Source organism: Petaurus breviceps, unplaced genomic scaffold (genome assembly GCF_028583685.1).
Source record: "Petaurus breviceps papuanus isolate PSGF00001 unplaced genomic scaffold, PetGlider_PUasm1.0 90919, whole genome shotgun sequence".
Taxonomy (NCBI): Eukaryota; Metazoa; Chordata; class Mammalia; order Diprotodontia; family Petauridae; genus Petaurus; species Petaurus breviceps.
In genome coordinates, this window is record NW_027187378.1 from 15,275,517 (window position 1) to 15,292,998 (window position 17,482).

The 17,482-nt window shown below is 40.8% G+C and overlaps 1 pseudogene; it reads right to left on the reverse strand.

Moving 5' to 3' along the window:
- Window positions 1-9,206: 9,206 nt before the first annotated feature.
- LOC138151778 (glutamine synthetase pseudogene) lies at window positions 9,207-10,674 on the reverse strand (annotated as a pseudogene).
- Between the last annotated feature and the right edge of the window lie 6,808 nt (window positions 10,675-17,482).

Sequence of the window (17,482 nt, forward strand, 5' to 3'; positions counted from 1 at the left end):
AGAGAGACAGAGAGAGAGACAGAGAGAGAGAGAGAGACAGAGAGAGACAGACAGAGAGAGACAGAGAGACAGAGAGACAGAGAGAGAGAGCTTCACCAGTGGTTCATTTTGGGTATTTGGCTGCCAACAGCAGCTGTGTCTTTGTCAGTATCCAGGTGAAACTGGACACCAAACCACAGGACCCAAATAAAGTTTTCCTGTCCTTTCTGAGTTCCTGATTTAAAAAAAAATTGCTTTAAATCCCTTTGTTTTCCACTTTCATTTTCTCTTCTTTGATCTGAACCTTTTTATTTACAGTATCAATGAACAATGAGACTCTGTTCTATTCACCTCAGTGCTAAAGTCACATAGCCTGAAAGGAATGAGTTCCAGTCTTTCCCTACTTTGAAAAGTGTGCAAGTTCTGACCTTGGAGTTCATAGAAATAGAGTTCCAAGAATTGGAAGGAGGCAAAGTTTGTCATGAATGCTTATTTCTGGCCCCTTTCCATTTATCCTTGTGCCACTTCCCATGGGTACTTATCTCTCTTGTCAGGAAGGAAAGATATCTATAATCTTGCTAAATTTCAGGGATTTTTAATGAATTACCCCTCTTGGGAGTGTTTATACTTTAAAAAAGGAATGAAGAGAGGTGTTACATAGTGCCTTACATATCATACACTGAGTATTAAAAATATTTGTTGAGGGGTGGCTAGGTGGCACAGTGAATAGAGCACTGGCCCTGAAGGCAGGAGGACCTGAGTTCAAATTTGACCTCAGACACTTTACACACTTACTAGCTGTGTGACCTTGGGCAAGTCACTTAACACCAATTGCCCTACCTTCCCCCGTTGGAGGGGAAAAGATTTGTTGAATTCAAAGAAATGAATCACTAGTTGTAGAAGTTTAGTTATGAATGGGGAAATAGAAAAAATTTTAGGGGGCAGGGTGGTTTTATGCAGCTCAGATGATGCTAAGCACAAACCTATTCTTCCTCTATATAAGACTGGTTTTAGACGCAGGATCAAACTATGTTGGAAGCCTATTGAAATGACACCATGATGGAATGTAAATAGCCAGAAAGCCTGGTAGCATCTTGTAAAAAAAACTGAGAAACACAAAAATTAGGACTCAAGAAAACTTGGGTAATACTTTGTTTTAGGACTTAATGTCTCTTAATGTTTCATTCTGATATTGGCATTCAAGGTCTTTAGAATAATGGGGTCTTCAGTACTGCAATAACCTTTTCACTGGTCTCACTACCTTGACCCTTTTCCTTCACCCTTCTCCTCTCCAGTAGATTCTTCATACAAATTCCAGACTAATCTTCCTTATGAATAGATCTTGTCATGTCACTCTACAGGTTAAAAAGTGAAAAAAGAAAACTTTTTTCTCATCTACTATTGCCTGACAAGTAAAGTTCAAACACCCCTGCTTAGCATTCAAAGCCCTTCACCACCTGGAGCTACCCTCCCTATGCTCCTTATCTCAATAGTCACCTTTATGTAGGCTACACTTCTGTCAAACTAAAATGTTCTTTCTTTCTTCCTCCACACCTTTGCTCACACTTTTCTCTATGTCTGAACTGTTCTTTTATTACTGTTTCTCCTGTTGAATCCCTACACATTCTTGAAAGTCCAGTTCAAAGTTTACCTTCTATTTAATTTAAACCATTTTAAATCTTTTTTTTTTTCGGTCACTAATATCTCTGGCCCCACTTCCATCTCATAAAGAAATTTGAATGTATTTCTCTATTACCTTTATCTTATATTATTCAGCATTATATCTCTGCTTAGGATCTGTATCAGCAATGCCATATTCACAATGCCTATGGAAATTACAGACATGCTGATATAATTATCCATCACAAAATAAATCAGGCTTGCTATATGGGGGAATAAGCTAGAAAATTTATTAAAATACCAAAAGACTGAGTCCCAAAACCAGAAAGTAAAAGCCATCAGAGTAGTTATGAAATTGGCACAGGTAGATAAAGTAGAAAGCACCCACATTCTCAAGCCTTTAAAACAGAACAGGCTACCTCAGGCAAAGGTCCTCCTCTCCCCACTCACAGCAACCACCCAGCGTCCAGGAAGTGTGCTCCCAGCAGCTCCGGCCCCTAGCAGTCCTTAGCAGGAGTCCTTAGCAGAAATTCTGGCTGACTCAAAAAGGGCTTCGCGCTGCCGCTGCCTCTGCTGCTGCTGCCACCATGGCTGCCACTGCTAGCCACCGCAGGAACTCTAGCTTGGCTTCTGCTTCCTCTTGCTCCGCCCCTTCCTGCTACGTCAGCAAGTCCAATGGGGCATGGAAGATCTTTAAATCCCATAATCCTTACAGGATCTTATCACTGTGCTAAACTATAAACTCTACCAGGAACTGTCTACCAGGGACCTATTTTGTTAGGTATCCCTAAATACCTATCACAGTGCTCTGCACACAATAGACTCATTACAAATGTGTGATGAACCTGAGTTAATGGAACCATATTTTCATTATGGATTCACACTGGGCTTTCAGGTAGTTTAATTTTAGCTGCTAACATTTCCCCACTGCAAAGCAATTCTATGAGGTTCAGAACTGGATGTTCAGAAAATGGGCTAAAGTCCCAGGAAATGTTGTTTAAACCCACATTTCTTTGGGAAGTTCTGGTGACCCAAACTGATGAAATTTATTCTCTGCCTTCATTTAAATTTATGTTTATCTATAGTTATCCTCTGGCCTCTTTATAGTTGAGACAAAATTCAGGTGAACAGAAACATTGATAAATAAGTGAGAAGAATGCATATGTCTGTTACTTGATAGTCATTGGGAGAAGTTGGGGAAAGAGAAAGCAGGTCTTTTCTTGGGCCCTTCCTCAGAACTTGTCTTTACTTAATGAGTAAAACTCATGGATTCAGCTGGAGGCTTCTGCTCTGAGAATCCCATAGGGCTAATAGCTCATTGATTTTTCCCCCTTGTTTGCTGTGGCTCAGTCCTACTATTCCTTTCTCCCTTTTCCTTTTTCCCCTGTTACTATTATTGCTGGCTCGGCTTAAATCTTGGACAGGACTGACAGGGAAGGTGATGAAATTACTATTACTACTGCTCTTTAGCTATTGAGATACTCACTACTGCATAACTTTCTTTTTTCTTTTGACATTATCATTATTATTATTTGCTTCTCTTCTTCTAGAATTGTCCTTCACTTCTCTGTATTTACATTCCCAATCTATTGTTCTTTGTTTCTTTTCTTTGAAGAGACTTGCCATTACAGATTGCAATTTTTCTATTATTGTCATTATTTTTATTGTATAGGGCATAAATTCTATTCTCATAATTGTCATTTTTTTATTCATTCAGAAATAGCATGTTGTGTTTCCACATTCTCCTCAAATTCCACACAGTTCTTTGTCTCAGCAAGTGTTGTACCATTTTCCTTTGTTTTGTAGTATTTATTCATAGATGCCTAAACTTGTTTACTGTATCTGGAGACAATATTTCCTTCTACTGTTACTATTTTTCCTTTTGATTTGTCTATATATAAGGTCTTTGAATTTTCTTCTTCCTGAAATCTTGGGTAATTTCATCTCTCCCTCCTCCCACCCTTATTTCCCCCATCATTCACTTTCTGACTCCCTTTCCTCTGATTGTGGTTTCTTTTGGGAGTGGATCTCAAAACATCTCAACTTTCTCCCATACTGGGCAATTTATAATTCTCAGCCTAGGTCTATGTGCAATTGACTTTTGGATCATTAGAACTGGCCCCAGCTTGATTCTATACTCTTTCCCTGAGACTTGGGGGTGGGGATATGGCACAGCTCCCAGCTCCTGCATATGCAGTGTTCTGTCCTGGTATTCTGTCCCACTCTTCTGTTCCTTAGTTCTTTGACCCAGCACCGGTGATTTTGAGCTTTGAAAAACTGGTGCTATAGGGTTGTCTGCCCTGGTACCAGCTATGGGGGTATTGCAGTGTCATTGAACGGATTCTAATTCTACTGGTGCTACAGAGTTGTTTCTCTAGGCAGTCAGAGTTCAGAGCTTTTGCCTTTTTTGCAGCACTTATTCTACAGGGTTGTGGCCCTTGGCTGACTTTCACTCCTGAGAGTCTGAGGCTGCCTGGCTGTATGTCATAGCCACGGAAAATTCCTGAAGCCTGGAGCTGGGGTTTTCATGGCACTGGAAAGAAGGAAGGGTGACAAGAGTGTGGAGGGTGGTTTCGTGGTAAGTTTGTATCATGTGCTTGGGTTTGCTGGTGTAACCTCGCTGTTGTTAGCATGGGAGATGGGGGAGGGGTCCTGAATGAACTCAAGGTTAGTGAGCATCAGTTTATTTTTTTAAACTACCAAGAACATTTGAAAGAAGCTGTTATCTGCATCCAGTGATTTTTTCATAACTTGCCCCCCTTGTACTTTTCCAGTCTTCTTAAACCTTACTCCCTGATGAGTATTCTTTGATTAGTGACATTGGCCTCTTGACTATTCCACAAACAACACACTTCATCTCTCAACTTGGGTAATTTTCTCTGGCTGGCCTCCTGGAATGCTTTCTCTCCTTTGCTCTGATTCCTGATCTCCCTGGCTTCCTCTAAGTTCCAACTAAAATCCCACCTTTTTAAAAAATGTATTTATTTTTAGTTTTCAACATTCACTTTTACAAGATTTTAAATTCTAAATCCTCCCTCCCTCCCTCCAACCTCCCTTTCCCAAGATGGCATGCAATCTGATATAGGCTATATATGCATGACCATATTGAATGTATTTCTACATTAGTCACGTTATGAAACAAGAATCAAAACAAAAGGGGAAAACCCCCCAAAGAGAAAATATGTGCTTCGATCTGCATTCAGACTCCATAGTTCTTTCTCAGGATGTGGATAGCATTTTCCATCATAAGTCTTTTGCAATTAATTGTCTTAGATGATTACATTGCTGAGAAGAGCTGAGTCTATCAAAGCTGGTCATCACACAATGATGCTGTTACTATGTACAATGTTCTCCTGGTTCTGCTCACCTCACTTAGCATCAGTTCATATAAGTCTTTCCAGATTTTTCTGAAATCTGCCTCCTCACCATTTCTTATGGAAGAATAGTATTCCATTCCACATTCCACAATTTGTTCAGACATTCCCCAGTTGATGGGCTTCCCCTCAGTCTCCAATTCTTTGCCACCACAAAAAGAGCTGCTATAAGTTTTGTACATGTGGGTCCTTTCCCCTTTTTTATGACCTCTTTGGGAACAGACCTAGTAGTAGTTTTGCCGGATCAAAGAGTGATGCACATTTTTATAGCCCTTTAGCCATAGATCCAAATTGCTCTCCAGAATGGTTGGATCAGTTCACAAATCCACCAAACATACATTAGTGTTACAACATTTACCATTTTCCTGTTTTGTCATGTTAGTCAATCTTGTATGATGTAGTACCTCAGAGTTGTTTTTATTTGTATTTCTCTAATCAATAGTGATTTAGAACATTTTTCATGTGATTATAGATAGCTTTAATTTCTTCATCTCAAAACTGCCTATTCACATCCTTTGGCTTTAACCATTTATCAGTTGGGGAATGACTTGTATTCTTATAGATTTGACTCAGTTCTCTACATGTCTTTGAAATGAGACCTTTATCAGAGATACTAGCTGTAAAAATTGTTTCTCAGCTTTCTGCTTCCCTTCTAATCTTGGTTGCATTGGCTTTGTTTGTTTAATTTTTTTAATTTAATGTAATCAAAATTATACATTTTTGCATTTCATAATGTTCTCCATCTCTTGTTTGGTCATAAATTCTTCCCTTATCCATAGATCTGACAGGTAAACTATTCCTTGTTCTTCTAATTTGCATATAGTTTCACCCTTTATATCTAAATCATATACCCATTTTGACCTTATTAAAAGCTTGCCTTCTACAGGGAGTATTTCCCACTCTTCTTTAACTCTAGTACTTTTCTTCTGTTGATTATCCTGTCTATATCTGTTTGCTCATATTGTTACCATGTTGTCCTTGAGATCCAGGACTATCTTTTATCTTTATTTGTATCCCCAGTACTTAGCAGAACATAGTAGGCACTTAATAAGTGTTTATGGACTGACTGACAGCCTTCTATCATTCATTCATCTGTGTTTTTCTTCATTTTGTTCTGTTTTAGTTAAGGAGGAGAAGTTGGACCAATAGTAAAACCTGGGCATAATGATCTGAGAAAAGTGAGTCTGCCAATGCAAGATTGCAGTTAGATGTACTGTAAGAATGAAAAGCAGGGACTGGCAGAAAAAAGACAGATAGTCACTGGCACACAGCCCTTTGGAGGAAGAGAGATTGAGAGTAAAGGGAGGATTCAGTGCTTGCCTTGGTAAATCAGGAAGGCAGAGAGGGAGAAAGAGATAATATAGTATGTAACTGGGTGAGATGAGGGGCAGCATGAGAGATGTTTAATATATGACAACTTGGTAAAATGGGAGGCAGGACTGGTGAGTAGGGTAGGAATAAGACTTAAATAAAACCTGAAGCAGAATACTGGGTATGTGTGTTGGGATTATGGGCATTTGTAGTGGTGTGTGTGTGTGTGTGTGTGTGTGTGTATTGGGAAGAGCAGCCAAACCCATCTTGAAGCTTGCTATAAACCATTCTAAATCACAGTAATCTAACTTTACAAAACCAGGCAAACATTGACATACCCACACTAGACAATTCTCATTTAAGAAACACAGGTGGTACAGTGGGTAGAACTGACTCTGGACAAGTCATGTAACAGCTCTGTCTGCTACAGTTTCCTTATCTCTAAAATGGGGACAGCAATAGCACCTGCCACCCAGAATTGTTGTGGGGATAAAATGAAATAATATTTGTAAAGTGCTTTGTGAACCTTAAAAATGTTATATAAATACTAGTTATTCTTTATGTGAAGTTCCCTTTAAAACCAGCAAACCCAGTGGGTTTTTGGGGGGGTGGGAGGGCAAGGAGAGACGACAGTGTCCAGAGAAACATGGCTGGTGTTGTCGATTCTTCTAATATCCCCAGTATTACTTTTCCACACTCCTTCCTTATCCTATACACACATATAATAATTACAAATAGCTCAACTTTAATAAAATACTCCTTGTCCCTTGGTAGCAGGTTTGCATTTTTGAATCAATGTGTAACTTATTTGTTCAGGGAGGTTCCCCCTTTTTCCTCCTATGTCTCTTGAGTGGCCATGGCACTCTTTCTAAGCAAACATTTTTAGTCAGTAACAGAGTGCTCCTGTTTGAAAAGCCACCCCCATTCATTCCTGACTCCCTGAGACGGGTAAGAAGACACTGCCCTGTTTGGGGAAGAAATTTTTGAGACATTCTTAAGATCTTCCCTTATTCTTTCTGGCATCACCCAGGGAATTTCCAAGTGGAGTGGGGTGGGAGAGAATGGCTTTGCATCGCTGTTATAGAAGTATCATTGGTCTGCCCAATCTGCTTGCCAGCCACACTAATGCAGTCATTTGGGATTCTTTCTCACCCCTAGCATTACTTTTTATTAAAACCACTCCTCTTCAGACAGTTTTAAAACCCATTCTGGGTTTGTTTCTAGTCTAACTGTACCCTTTTCTATTTTTTTTGGAGTAGTTGATTTATATATATGCAAATGAGAAAGCCAAAATATAGCCTATATGTAATAGACGCAACATCTGAACCATACAACTGTTTGATGAATAACCCAACTATTGAGTCGATAATTGGACAAAAAGCATACTTTATCTATCTAGATAGATCTTCCACACTCCTATTCAATACCCCAAGTCATTTGTTCTAACTAGTCATTGATAAAGGAAAAAAAGTCCATAAAGCATACTATGTCCCCCATATAATATTTTCTTGAAGAGTTTCATAACTTTTATGTTACCTGTTTTCCCACCTATAATGTAAGATATGCAAAAATTATCACACCTTATAGAAGAAGATTATTTGTCTTCTTATTCCCAGCAATACGTTCATGGGGAGGAAGATTCAACATAGAGTTCACTTAGATGAAGTGAAATTCACACTACCAAAGAGTGTGAAGGGCAACCACTGAAACTTCCCATACAACATATGATGGATTATTTTAAAAATATCTCTATCTGTCTTCTCTGTACCTACCACAGAGGGATAGAGCATCTAGAGAGGCAGTGCGGTTCAGTGGAAAGAGTTGAACTTGGATGCACAAGGCCTGGATTTGTATCTCAGCTCTGTTACTTTTTATTTGTGTGACCTTTGACAAGTCACTTAAGTAACCTCTCCAGGCCTCAACTTCCTCATCTGTAAAATGAAGGGGGTTGAATTAGATCATGAATCGGATGAATACTTAGAACCTTTATTAACCACCTCCTAAGCATTATGCTGAGATTTAGAGTCAAATAAATACAAGCAAAATAATTTGCTGCCCTCAAGGAGCTTACATTCTAATAGGGGAATATAATGCATAAAGTGAAGCAGGAAAGAGGGAAGTACATGACTGGATGTGTCCACTTCAGTAGAAACCTGGAAATGAGCAAACTAAGGCCAAAGACAGTCTATCAAAGCCTCTGAGGTTGACTCAGGAGTGGAGTATGGTTTTGTAGACCTGTGATCTTACTGTATTTACTCAAATATTTTCCCTTGGACATACTGCCTTTATTTTGAGAAGAAAATAAAGAAGAAGGAGAATTAGTACAGAAGAAAGAGAACTGGAATAGTTCTGGTCAGAAGACCTGAATTCTATCTCTTCCACTAATTATCTTCACCTTGTTTCAAGCTACTTTATTTCTCCAGGCCTGCAGACTTTCTTCATCTTTAAAATAAAGGAGTTTAAACTGATAATATCTAATCATACTTCTTTAGACACATTCTATACTTTTGAGAAAAATGTTTTCCTATGTAGTTTGACCCCACCTTACATCTTTTCATCACCAGTTACAAAAATTACAGCTCTTCTACCAGTAGAATCTCCAAGAGAAAAGTGCTAAAGAGTATTCCCTGTCAAAGTAGGCAAACTATTACATTTTCAAAGCATCCATCTTCCAACTCCTGCTTAGAGTGGGGAGAAAAGAGAACTGCTCAGTATCACACCCCTCCATATAGCTTCTCTGACTCCCAGATCACTTCTAATCCTCTTTCCTCTATAGAGTTCTCTCCTCTAGAGAAAGGAGAGGAAGCACAGAGATCATAGACACTGCTACCCTCCATTGAATTAGGGAGACAGTACCGTATTCTCCCCAGAGCATCTCCAGTCCTAAAGCTGCATTTTTTTCAAAGACTTAATCTTTTATTTTTTTTCCCTGGAAGTCACAAGTCTCTGTTGATGTACAAAGTTGATTAGGTGGAAGCAGTGGTTATGTTCCCCAACCCCTTTTTCCCCACTAACATACTATTTCTCAGTCTTCAAAAAAGTCAATTATGGGAGAAAAAAAGATTAAAAACATCCCCCAACCCTACTCCTCTTCCCCCCCCCAAAAAGCAAGCAGTTATCTATGGGCACAAAATAAACATGGTATTTTGTGCCCTGAGTTACATCTAGTAGGGAAAATTGGAAGAGGGGAGAGGTGAAGTGGAAGAGGGCATGAGAAAAGGGTTATGCGGTGGGGGATACAGAAGGTATCTGTAGGTCTAGTCCACTTAATTTTTATACTGAAAGGGTTCTTCTCCTGTCTCATTGAGGAGACAGGTACGGATAAGTGCCTCTGTCACTGCGTAAGGGTCACAGTTGGCTGAGGGGCAGCGATCTTCAAAGCAGCCCTTCTTGTCCTGCCCAACCATCCAGGGAATTCGGATGCTAATGCCACAGTTGGCCACGCCAGCAGAGAACTCATTGATGTTGGATGTTTCATGGAAACCTGTCAGGCGACGGGCATTGTCCAGACCCTCCTTGGGGTCATAAGCTCAGATGTGATACTTGTGTCTCTTTCTTAGTCTCTTGATGGCTTCTTCAATAAACTTTAGACCATTCTCTTCTCTCGTGGCCTTGGTGCTGAAATTAGTATGGCAGCAAGCTCCATTCCAGTTTCCAGGGATTGGCTTAGGATCAAATGTTACAATCATTCCAAAATCTTCACATATTCGAAGGAGGATGAAGTGGGTAATCCAGAGGTGATCTCCCATTTCAATCCCTTTACACAGTCCTATCTGGAACTCCCACTGAGCTGGCATGACTTCAGCATTTGTCCCCCCAGTTTTGACTCCAGCATATAGACAAGCACAGTAATGAGCTTCTGCTCTATCTCTTCCATAGGCTTTATCAGCTCCCACGCCACAGTAATATGGACCTGGGGCCCAGGGAGCCCATTGGAAGGCCAAGCAAAAGGGTGTCCATCTGTTCCCATGAGAGTATATTCTTGCTCCACGACAAACCAGGGTTTCTGGTTGGTCACCATATCCATTATATGTTTACAGGTATGTCTCAAATTGGTCTCTGCAGGCTTGCGGTTGTACTTGAAAACTTCACAGAAAACCAGTTTGTTGGGGTCCTTTTGGAAGGGGTGTCGGAACAGAGCAGCAGGAACAAGGTGCATATCACTCTTAGAGTCTTCAGACTGAAAAGTGCTAAAGCCATCAAAATTCCATTCAGGTAGTTCATCAGTGCTCTTGGGTTCACTGTCTAGGGTCTGAGTTTTACAGCAAAGTCCCTCGCCAGTGCCATCGATTCCAATATACATGGCCAGGACTTTGTTACCTTGAGGCAGGTTCAGGTACATCTGCTTGATGTTTTTGTTCAAGTGAGAACTGGCCGAGGTGGCCATGCTGGAAGCTGTGCTGAGTCTGGAAAGGTCCAGAAACAAGGTGTCAAAGTTGAGGGCGCAGGATGATCGTTCTGTAGGCTCGCTGGCTGATGGGGCTGGTTGAAGGCTCTAGCTGATGGCTGTGGAGGTGGCTCATGTGGCAGCGGTGGCTGTGTCTGTGGCCAAGACAGCTACTTCCATTCTAAGCTCTGCCCCCTAAAGCTGCATTTTAATCCTTATAAGCACTATTTCATGAATTGAAGTTGCCCCTAGGCAGGTGATGGTGAGGTATATAATTTCTCCTGAACCTCAGCAGACTAAGCCACTCTCTGGAATGCTAGCTGTCCCAGGCCTCAAGACACTTTAACAACATTTCCAGGCATACTAAGGGAATATAGATGGGATGTGCCCTCCTGGATTCTATTTTAAGAGGGAAGATTCCTAGCACAGTTAAAATAACCCACACAGGGTTTGAAATGACACACACAGGGCACCCTGGACTACCTAGCCTTATGCCCTCCCTCACCTCTTCCTGGACCACATTTACTACTTAGCTATACTCATCCCAGTGGTGTTCATGTGCTGAAGAAGAGCTTAGCAGTGATCTAGAGATCGAACTTTTCATACTCCTAACTCACCTCTCACCCCTTTTTTCTAGGCCAGTGGGGATTCTTCCCACACTATCTATGGTTGGTGGTTGCACTTGCTACTTCCTCCTCTTAACCTAGGTACTTAAAACCCTGTATCTAAAACCAGACAGTTTGAGGTGTAATTGATACCTTGCAAATACTCCCTCTCAGTCTTTCTGTGATTTATGAATTTGTGTTATATAAGAGCTCTTCAGTAACATAGAAGCAGTTGGAATGTTGTTTTTCATGGATTTGAAATCCCTGAATAAAAAGGACCTTTCCCCCCGCCCCACCCTGTTTTCTGAGCCTGGGTCTCCCTATCTTACCCAACCTAGAAGTTCAGCCTCTACTCACTGGCCTGATCTCTTTGGGGGATGGGAAGCATGGAAGCTTTACCTCTATTTTTCTGACCTGTGCTGCTTCTCTCCTCCTTAGGCAGCCTGGATGCCTCCACTCCTAGGGTCTCACCAGTATGGGGAGGGGACTTAGTGCGGACATCTGATCAGTAGAACCCACTATAGTTTCTGAACCCAACTGATTCACAAGTCTCATTTTCCAAAACAGCAGCTACAGTTATCTACTCCTGTCCAACCATGTTTTTTTTTTTTTTAGCAAATTAGTAAATTTATTTATTCTTTATTTCTCAACATTCATTTCCACAAGATTTTGAGTTACAAATCCCCAGTCTGTTCTCTCTTATCTTCCCCATCCCCCTTATTTTCTTGTAGGGAAAGATGGATTTCTATACCCCATTGCCTATATATCTTCCAACCATGTCTTTAAAATCTAGACCTCTGATTTCTTCAGTATAGGAAGTTTTCATTGAGGAAAGTCCCTCTACCAAAGCAGATCAGTGCCTTCTCTGCAACATATACTTTTAGAGTGTTACTTAGAGTACTGGGAAGTTAAGTGAGTTTTCCAGGGTCACACAGTCAGAATGTGGCATAGGCAGGATTTGAACCCCGGTCTTCCTGATTTCTAGGCTAACTTGTATACTTCTTAAAATTCAAGGATCAGGAACATTAGTGTATTCTTTTTGAACTGTCCTCTAGTTATTGCAGTTTGGTTTTAAACAAAAGAACAAGCATTAGTGATCACTTATTTTTCTTTGTGACACCATATGGATTTTTCTTGACAAAGATACTGGAGTGGTTTGCCATTTTCTTCTCCACCTCATTTTACAGATAAGGAAACTGAGGCAAACAGGGTTAAGCGACTTGCCCAGGGACACATAGCTTGGATGGTTTGGATTAAAAACTTTGTTATTTACAGCTATGATATTAAGAACTATTGAAATGGGGGAAAAATTACATTGTGAGATGGAGAGGGCACTGCCCTGATTGTGGGTACCAGATCTTTCATTCACTAGCTGTGTAGTATTGGGCAAACCACAATCTTTCTGATATTTTTTTATCTGGAAAATGGGGATATTACTATTTGTTTTACAAGTCATGATGAAAATAAAATGAGGTAGTGTTTGTGAAAACACACTATAAATTACAAAGTGTTTATAAATGTGGACTATTATTATAAGCAACAAAGCAACAATAATAAATAATTGTATCAATTAGAGTTGCCCTCTGGCAGAATTTTGAAGTATGAAGAATCCTGGTGATCTTCTGCTCCTCAGTGGATTCGAAAATCTTTTGAAGCCTTGCACTTTCTCTTCCCTCTTCTCCTAAAGACTCTTTGTACTCCTGGACTGATTGAAGCTCCCTACTGTGAGCTGTGTCCATGTTTCATACCTTACCACTCCTCTCTCTCCCTTTTACAAAGTGCCAGTCTTTTGCCCATTTCTTCAGAAGTGGACTCTGCTACACACCAGCATTTAGTTGGTAAGAGAGGAGTCCTTCATAATGTGCTAGCTAACTAATATGGATGATTCCTGCCAAGTAACATAATCCTTTAGCCCAGTTCAGACACATTCCTCTTAAGATGGTCATTAAAGATAGATTAACGGGGGGGGGTGGCATCAAGGTGGCACAGGAGATAGACCACTGGGCTTAGAATTAGGAAGACATTTTCATGAGTTTAAATCTTGCCTCAGACACTTACCGGTTAGGTGACCCTGGACAAGCCACCTAACCCTGTTTGGTTCAGTTTCCTCATCTGTAAAATGAGGTGGAGAAGGAAATGGCAAACCACTCTAGTATCCTTGCCAAGAAAACCTCAAATGGGGTCACAAAAAGTTGGACACAACTGAAAACAACTGAACAAAAAATTAAGGCTTACAAACTGGTTTACATATAATATCTCAGGGGTGGCTAGGTGGCACAGTGAATAGAACACCGGCCCTGAAGTCAGAAGGACTTGAGTTCAAATTCAGCCTCAGACACTTAACACACTTACTAGCCATGTGACTTTGGACAAGTCACTTAACTCCAATTACCCTCCAAAAAAGCAAAACAAAACAAAACAAAAAAATATATCTCATTTGATCTTCACAGTTGCTATTACTATTCCCCTTTTATATACGAGAAAATTGAGTAGAACGTAAGTTCTTAGAAGGCAAGAACTATTGCCGTTTATGTATTTGTATTCCCTACTCCTAGTAGGGTGCCTGACACCGAATAGGCTATTAATACTCATTGGAGCGTATTCAATTAAATGATGGGCAACATATTACTAAAGAACAATTGTTCAGAAAAAAATATGAAGTATGTCACCAGAGAGATGTGGGACTGGGAAGAGGATGGGCACTCATGTACTAGACAGCAAGGGATAAATGATGGACACTACAGGGCTGAATTTGGCATCAGAACACCTGGCACAGCTATTTACTATCTGGGAGACCTTGGGTAAATCACCTAAACTATCTAAATCTTAGTTTCTTCATTTGAAAAATGAACGATTGAACTCACTGAACTTTATTATTTTTTCTAGCTTTAAATCAATATTATGATGCTCTTATTGATCCTTCCATCTCCTTGTGCTCTCTTTCAAAATTCTCTGTATTTATTTTGCATATATTTTGTATGTAATTATCTCTGTATATGTTATCTCTCTCATTTGAATACAAGCTCCTTGATAGGAGAAACTCTTTTATTTTTGTTTAGCACTAGACCTGGCATGTACTAGACTCTTAATAAATGCTTGTGATTGAGTGATTGACCTGTGTGCCATTGGTGTCTATATGGGGATGTTAAGAAAGCCAAAGGAAGACTCCCCACGTACTGAGTAAATCCTTGAAATTCCCTAAGTGGACATGAACAAGAGTTGCATGGTCCAGGGGTGGCCAGGTAGCACAGCGAGTAAGAGCACCGGCTCCAGTGTTGGGATGACCTGGAGATCGAATCCTGGGCTCAGACACTTAGCACCCACCTAGAAACACCTGGCCGTGTAACCTTGAGCAAGTTACTTAACCCCGATTGCTTAAAAAAAAAGAGTTGCATGTTTTGAAATGGCATGGAAGGGTTGCCACCTGTACACTTGGAGAGACTGGCCATATCAAGGCTATTACAAATTCATGGAAGTATCCAAGTAGATGGTGCTATATAGGAATAGCAATGGGAGAATTAGCAACAGCATCTGAACTAACTTTTCTTCTGACCCTTCTCATTATACAGTCTCAATGCCCACTCTCCAAAATACCCATTTTATTTGATCTAGTCAGTGGCAAGTTCTTTGTTGTATGTACCACTCATGTATATATCCCTGTACCTTAGGAACCCCTGAAATGAAACTGCTTAGTGGGGTTTTCTTTAGATACTTTGAAGACACAGTGGATTATAGAGTCATGTGAACTTTAATTTGTGAGACTTTTTAGGGTAGGATTTCCAAAACTCACATCTAAAGAGAGTCAATGTGGTGTTCATCTAATTTGTATGAAATAAATGTCTCTTCTGGATTCTTCTGCAGCATAATAGAAAATTGAGATGATTTATAGAGCAGGCAGCAGTGAAGGCAGAAAAAGGACAGAAGATTATTTAAGGAGGTGGAACAGTGATTCCAAGGAAAGCAAGTTATATTGCCAATAAATGAAAAAAGAATGCTGTTTGCCCAAAGTAAGGACTCTGAAAAGCATTAGCAGTACCCCTTCCATCCTTTCTTTCTCGTGTTCTTTGTTACCTGTCTCTCTTTATGAGTATTATACCTGCACTTTGAAAAATTTTGAGCTCTGGCAACGTACTGCTTTTGTCCTCATCCTATTAAAAACCCTGAAATAAATGATAATAGCTTGCTCCTATAAAACATTACAAAGCAAGCACCTCAACATGCATTATTTCAAGATTGTGGGAGGCGACATGGTAGAGAGGAACAAGTACTGTGTCAGAGGACCTGTGTCAAAACCCAGCTCTGCCACTCCCTTGTTAATATGACTTTGGGTAAAGTCATTTAACTACTCTGAGTAGTTGGACCTGGAGCGAGGAAGATCTGAGTTCAAATCTGGACTCAGAGACTTAGCTATGTAACCTTGGGCATGTCACTTAACTTGTTTGCCCCAGTTTCCTCTGTAAAATAGGGATGATAATAATACCTGCTTCTCAGGGTGCTTATGAGGACCAAATGGGATGTTTGTAAAGCATTTAGCACAGTGTCTGACATCTAAGTGCTATATAAATGTTAGCTATTAATACTGTTAGCTCTAATACTATTAAGACTCTCTGTACCACGAGGGCAGTGAACTTGATGTCCTTTGAGATGCTTTTAACCGTTAACTCTATGATTCCATGATCTAACCACTTCTCTCATGTTTTACCACTGTCCCACACAGCCTAACAGAGATAATGATGGTCTCCATAAACCCAATAGCAAAGATTTGCTCTAGATCTGGTTTGTGGCCTCTGTCTACAGAGATCCCCTAAAGAGAGAACCCCAGCACCAGGAAAACTGTCAGGAAGAATCGATGCAGAGTTTTAAATATAGAATGTAACTTCTAGATGAGCACATTTTATAGCATGATAATTTGTAGTTTCAAAGTACTTCATTGAAACTTAAGAAGCCCTTTCTTCTTCCTCCCACTCTGCCAGTTTCTACCCCTCCCAATGAACACAGGATGGTCCTCATTCTGCAAATGAAGAAATTGGAAGTCAAAGGGAACTGGGCAGTGCCACCAGCCGTAGGTCAGTAGCTAAGCCAGGACAAGAGCTGGAGTTCTGGGCTTGCATTCTCGGCTGTGCTAGGTCACCAGGCCTTCCTCATCATGTAACTACTGAAGCAGGAGATTCAGACGGGGCCTGTTTTGTATTCCTTACTCTCGTGGCTGCCAGGCTGAACTCTGCACCACATATATTTTTTTTAAAGGCTCGAGGCTCAATCAGGGTTCCCCAGATGTGAGATGTCTAGGAAAGGATCCCAGGCAGCTGATGGAATTTTCTATTTGGTTATTAATGGTGCCAGTCAAGTCTCCCTCATCCTTGGGCCTGCTGTACACATTAGGTATTTGGCCTTTGTGAACTTCCTCCAATCTAAACCAGAGGAAACTGCCATCTGAAGCTGTCACTGCCCCAGGAGCCTTGGCCTTTCCAGGCAAGCTCTCTTGGAGGGCTCTGAGGCAGCACTTTTCAGAAATGATGTAAAAACACAGCCTCTCCCAGCAGTTCCCCAGCTCCCTCAGGCAGTGACAGTATCTTGGATCCCTCCACCAGCAGCAGCTGCTTTGGGGTCCCACCAATTCATCACATTTCTGATGGGGAATTGCTGTTTCCAATGCAATCTCTTGGCTCTCTCACCAGGCCCTAGTTACTGCATTTGGAAGTGATTTAAGACTCAGAAAGGATACAGATCGAGGAAACTCCAAAGAGCTCTTTTCTATTTATGGCCACCCACTTTCTAAGCTGAGAAAGTGGGATTTGTTGAAGCTGAAGGGAAACTGTCTAAAATCAAGAAAGATGGTAGCCAGCAAGGGGGCGGTGGGGCTGAGAGAGCTCTCATCACCACCTTCAGTGGAGTCTGCTGTCAATTCAGATGCCTAAGGGCCTAGTGGCTGGGATTGGGGTGGGGTGGGAGAATGTATCTTCGTGTGCCCATTTTTCTAACTCTCTGTTACCCTGCCAACTTGGCCTCTATTTTGAATGGTTTCTATTATTGCCTGACATCTTGTTGCCCCTTCTTTCCCCACCCCATCTTCCAATTCCATGGAGGTTGAGTTTATTTCCCCAAGCCTATAAGTGTATTCAGTTGCCTCATTCAGCAGAGACAAAGCCCTATCGCTTGCTCTCTCTCTCTCTCTCTCTCTCTCTCTCTCTCTCTCTCTCTCTCAC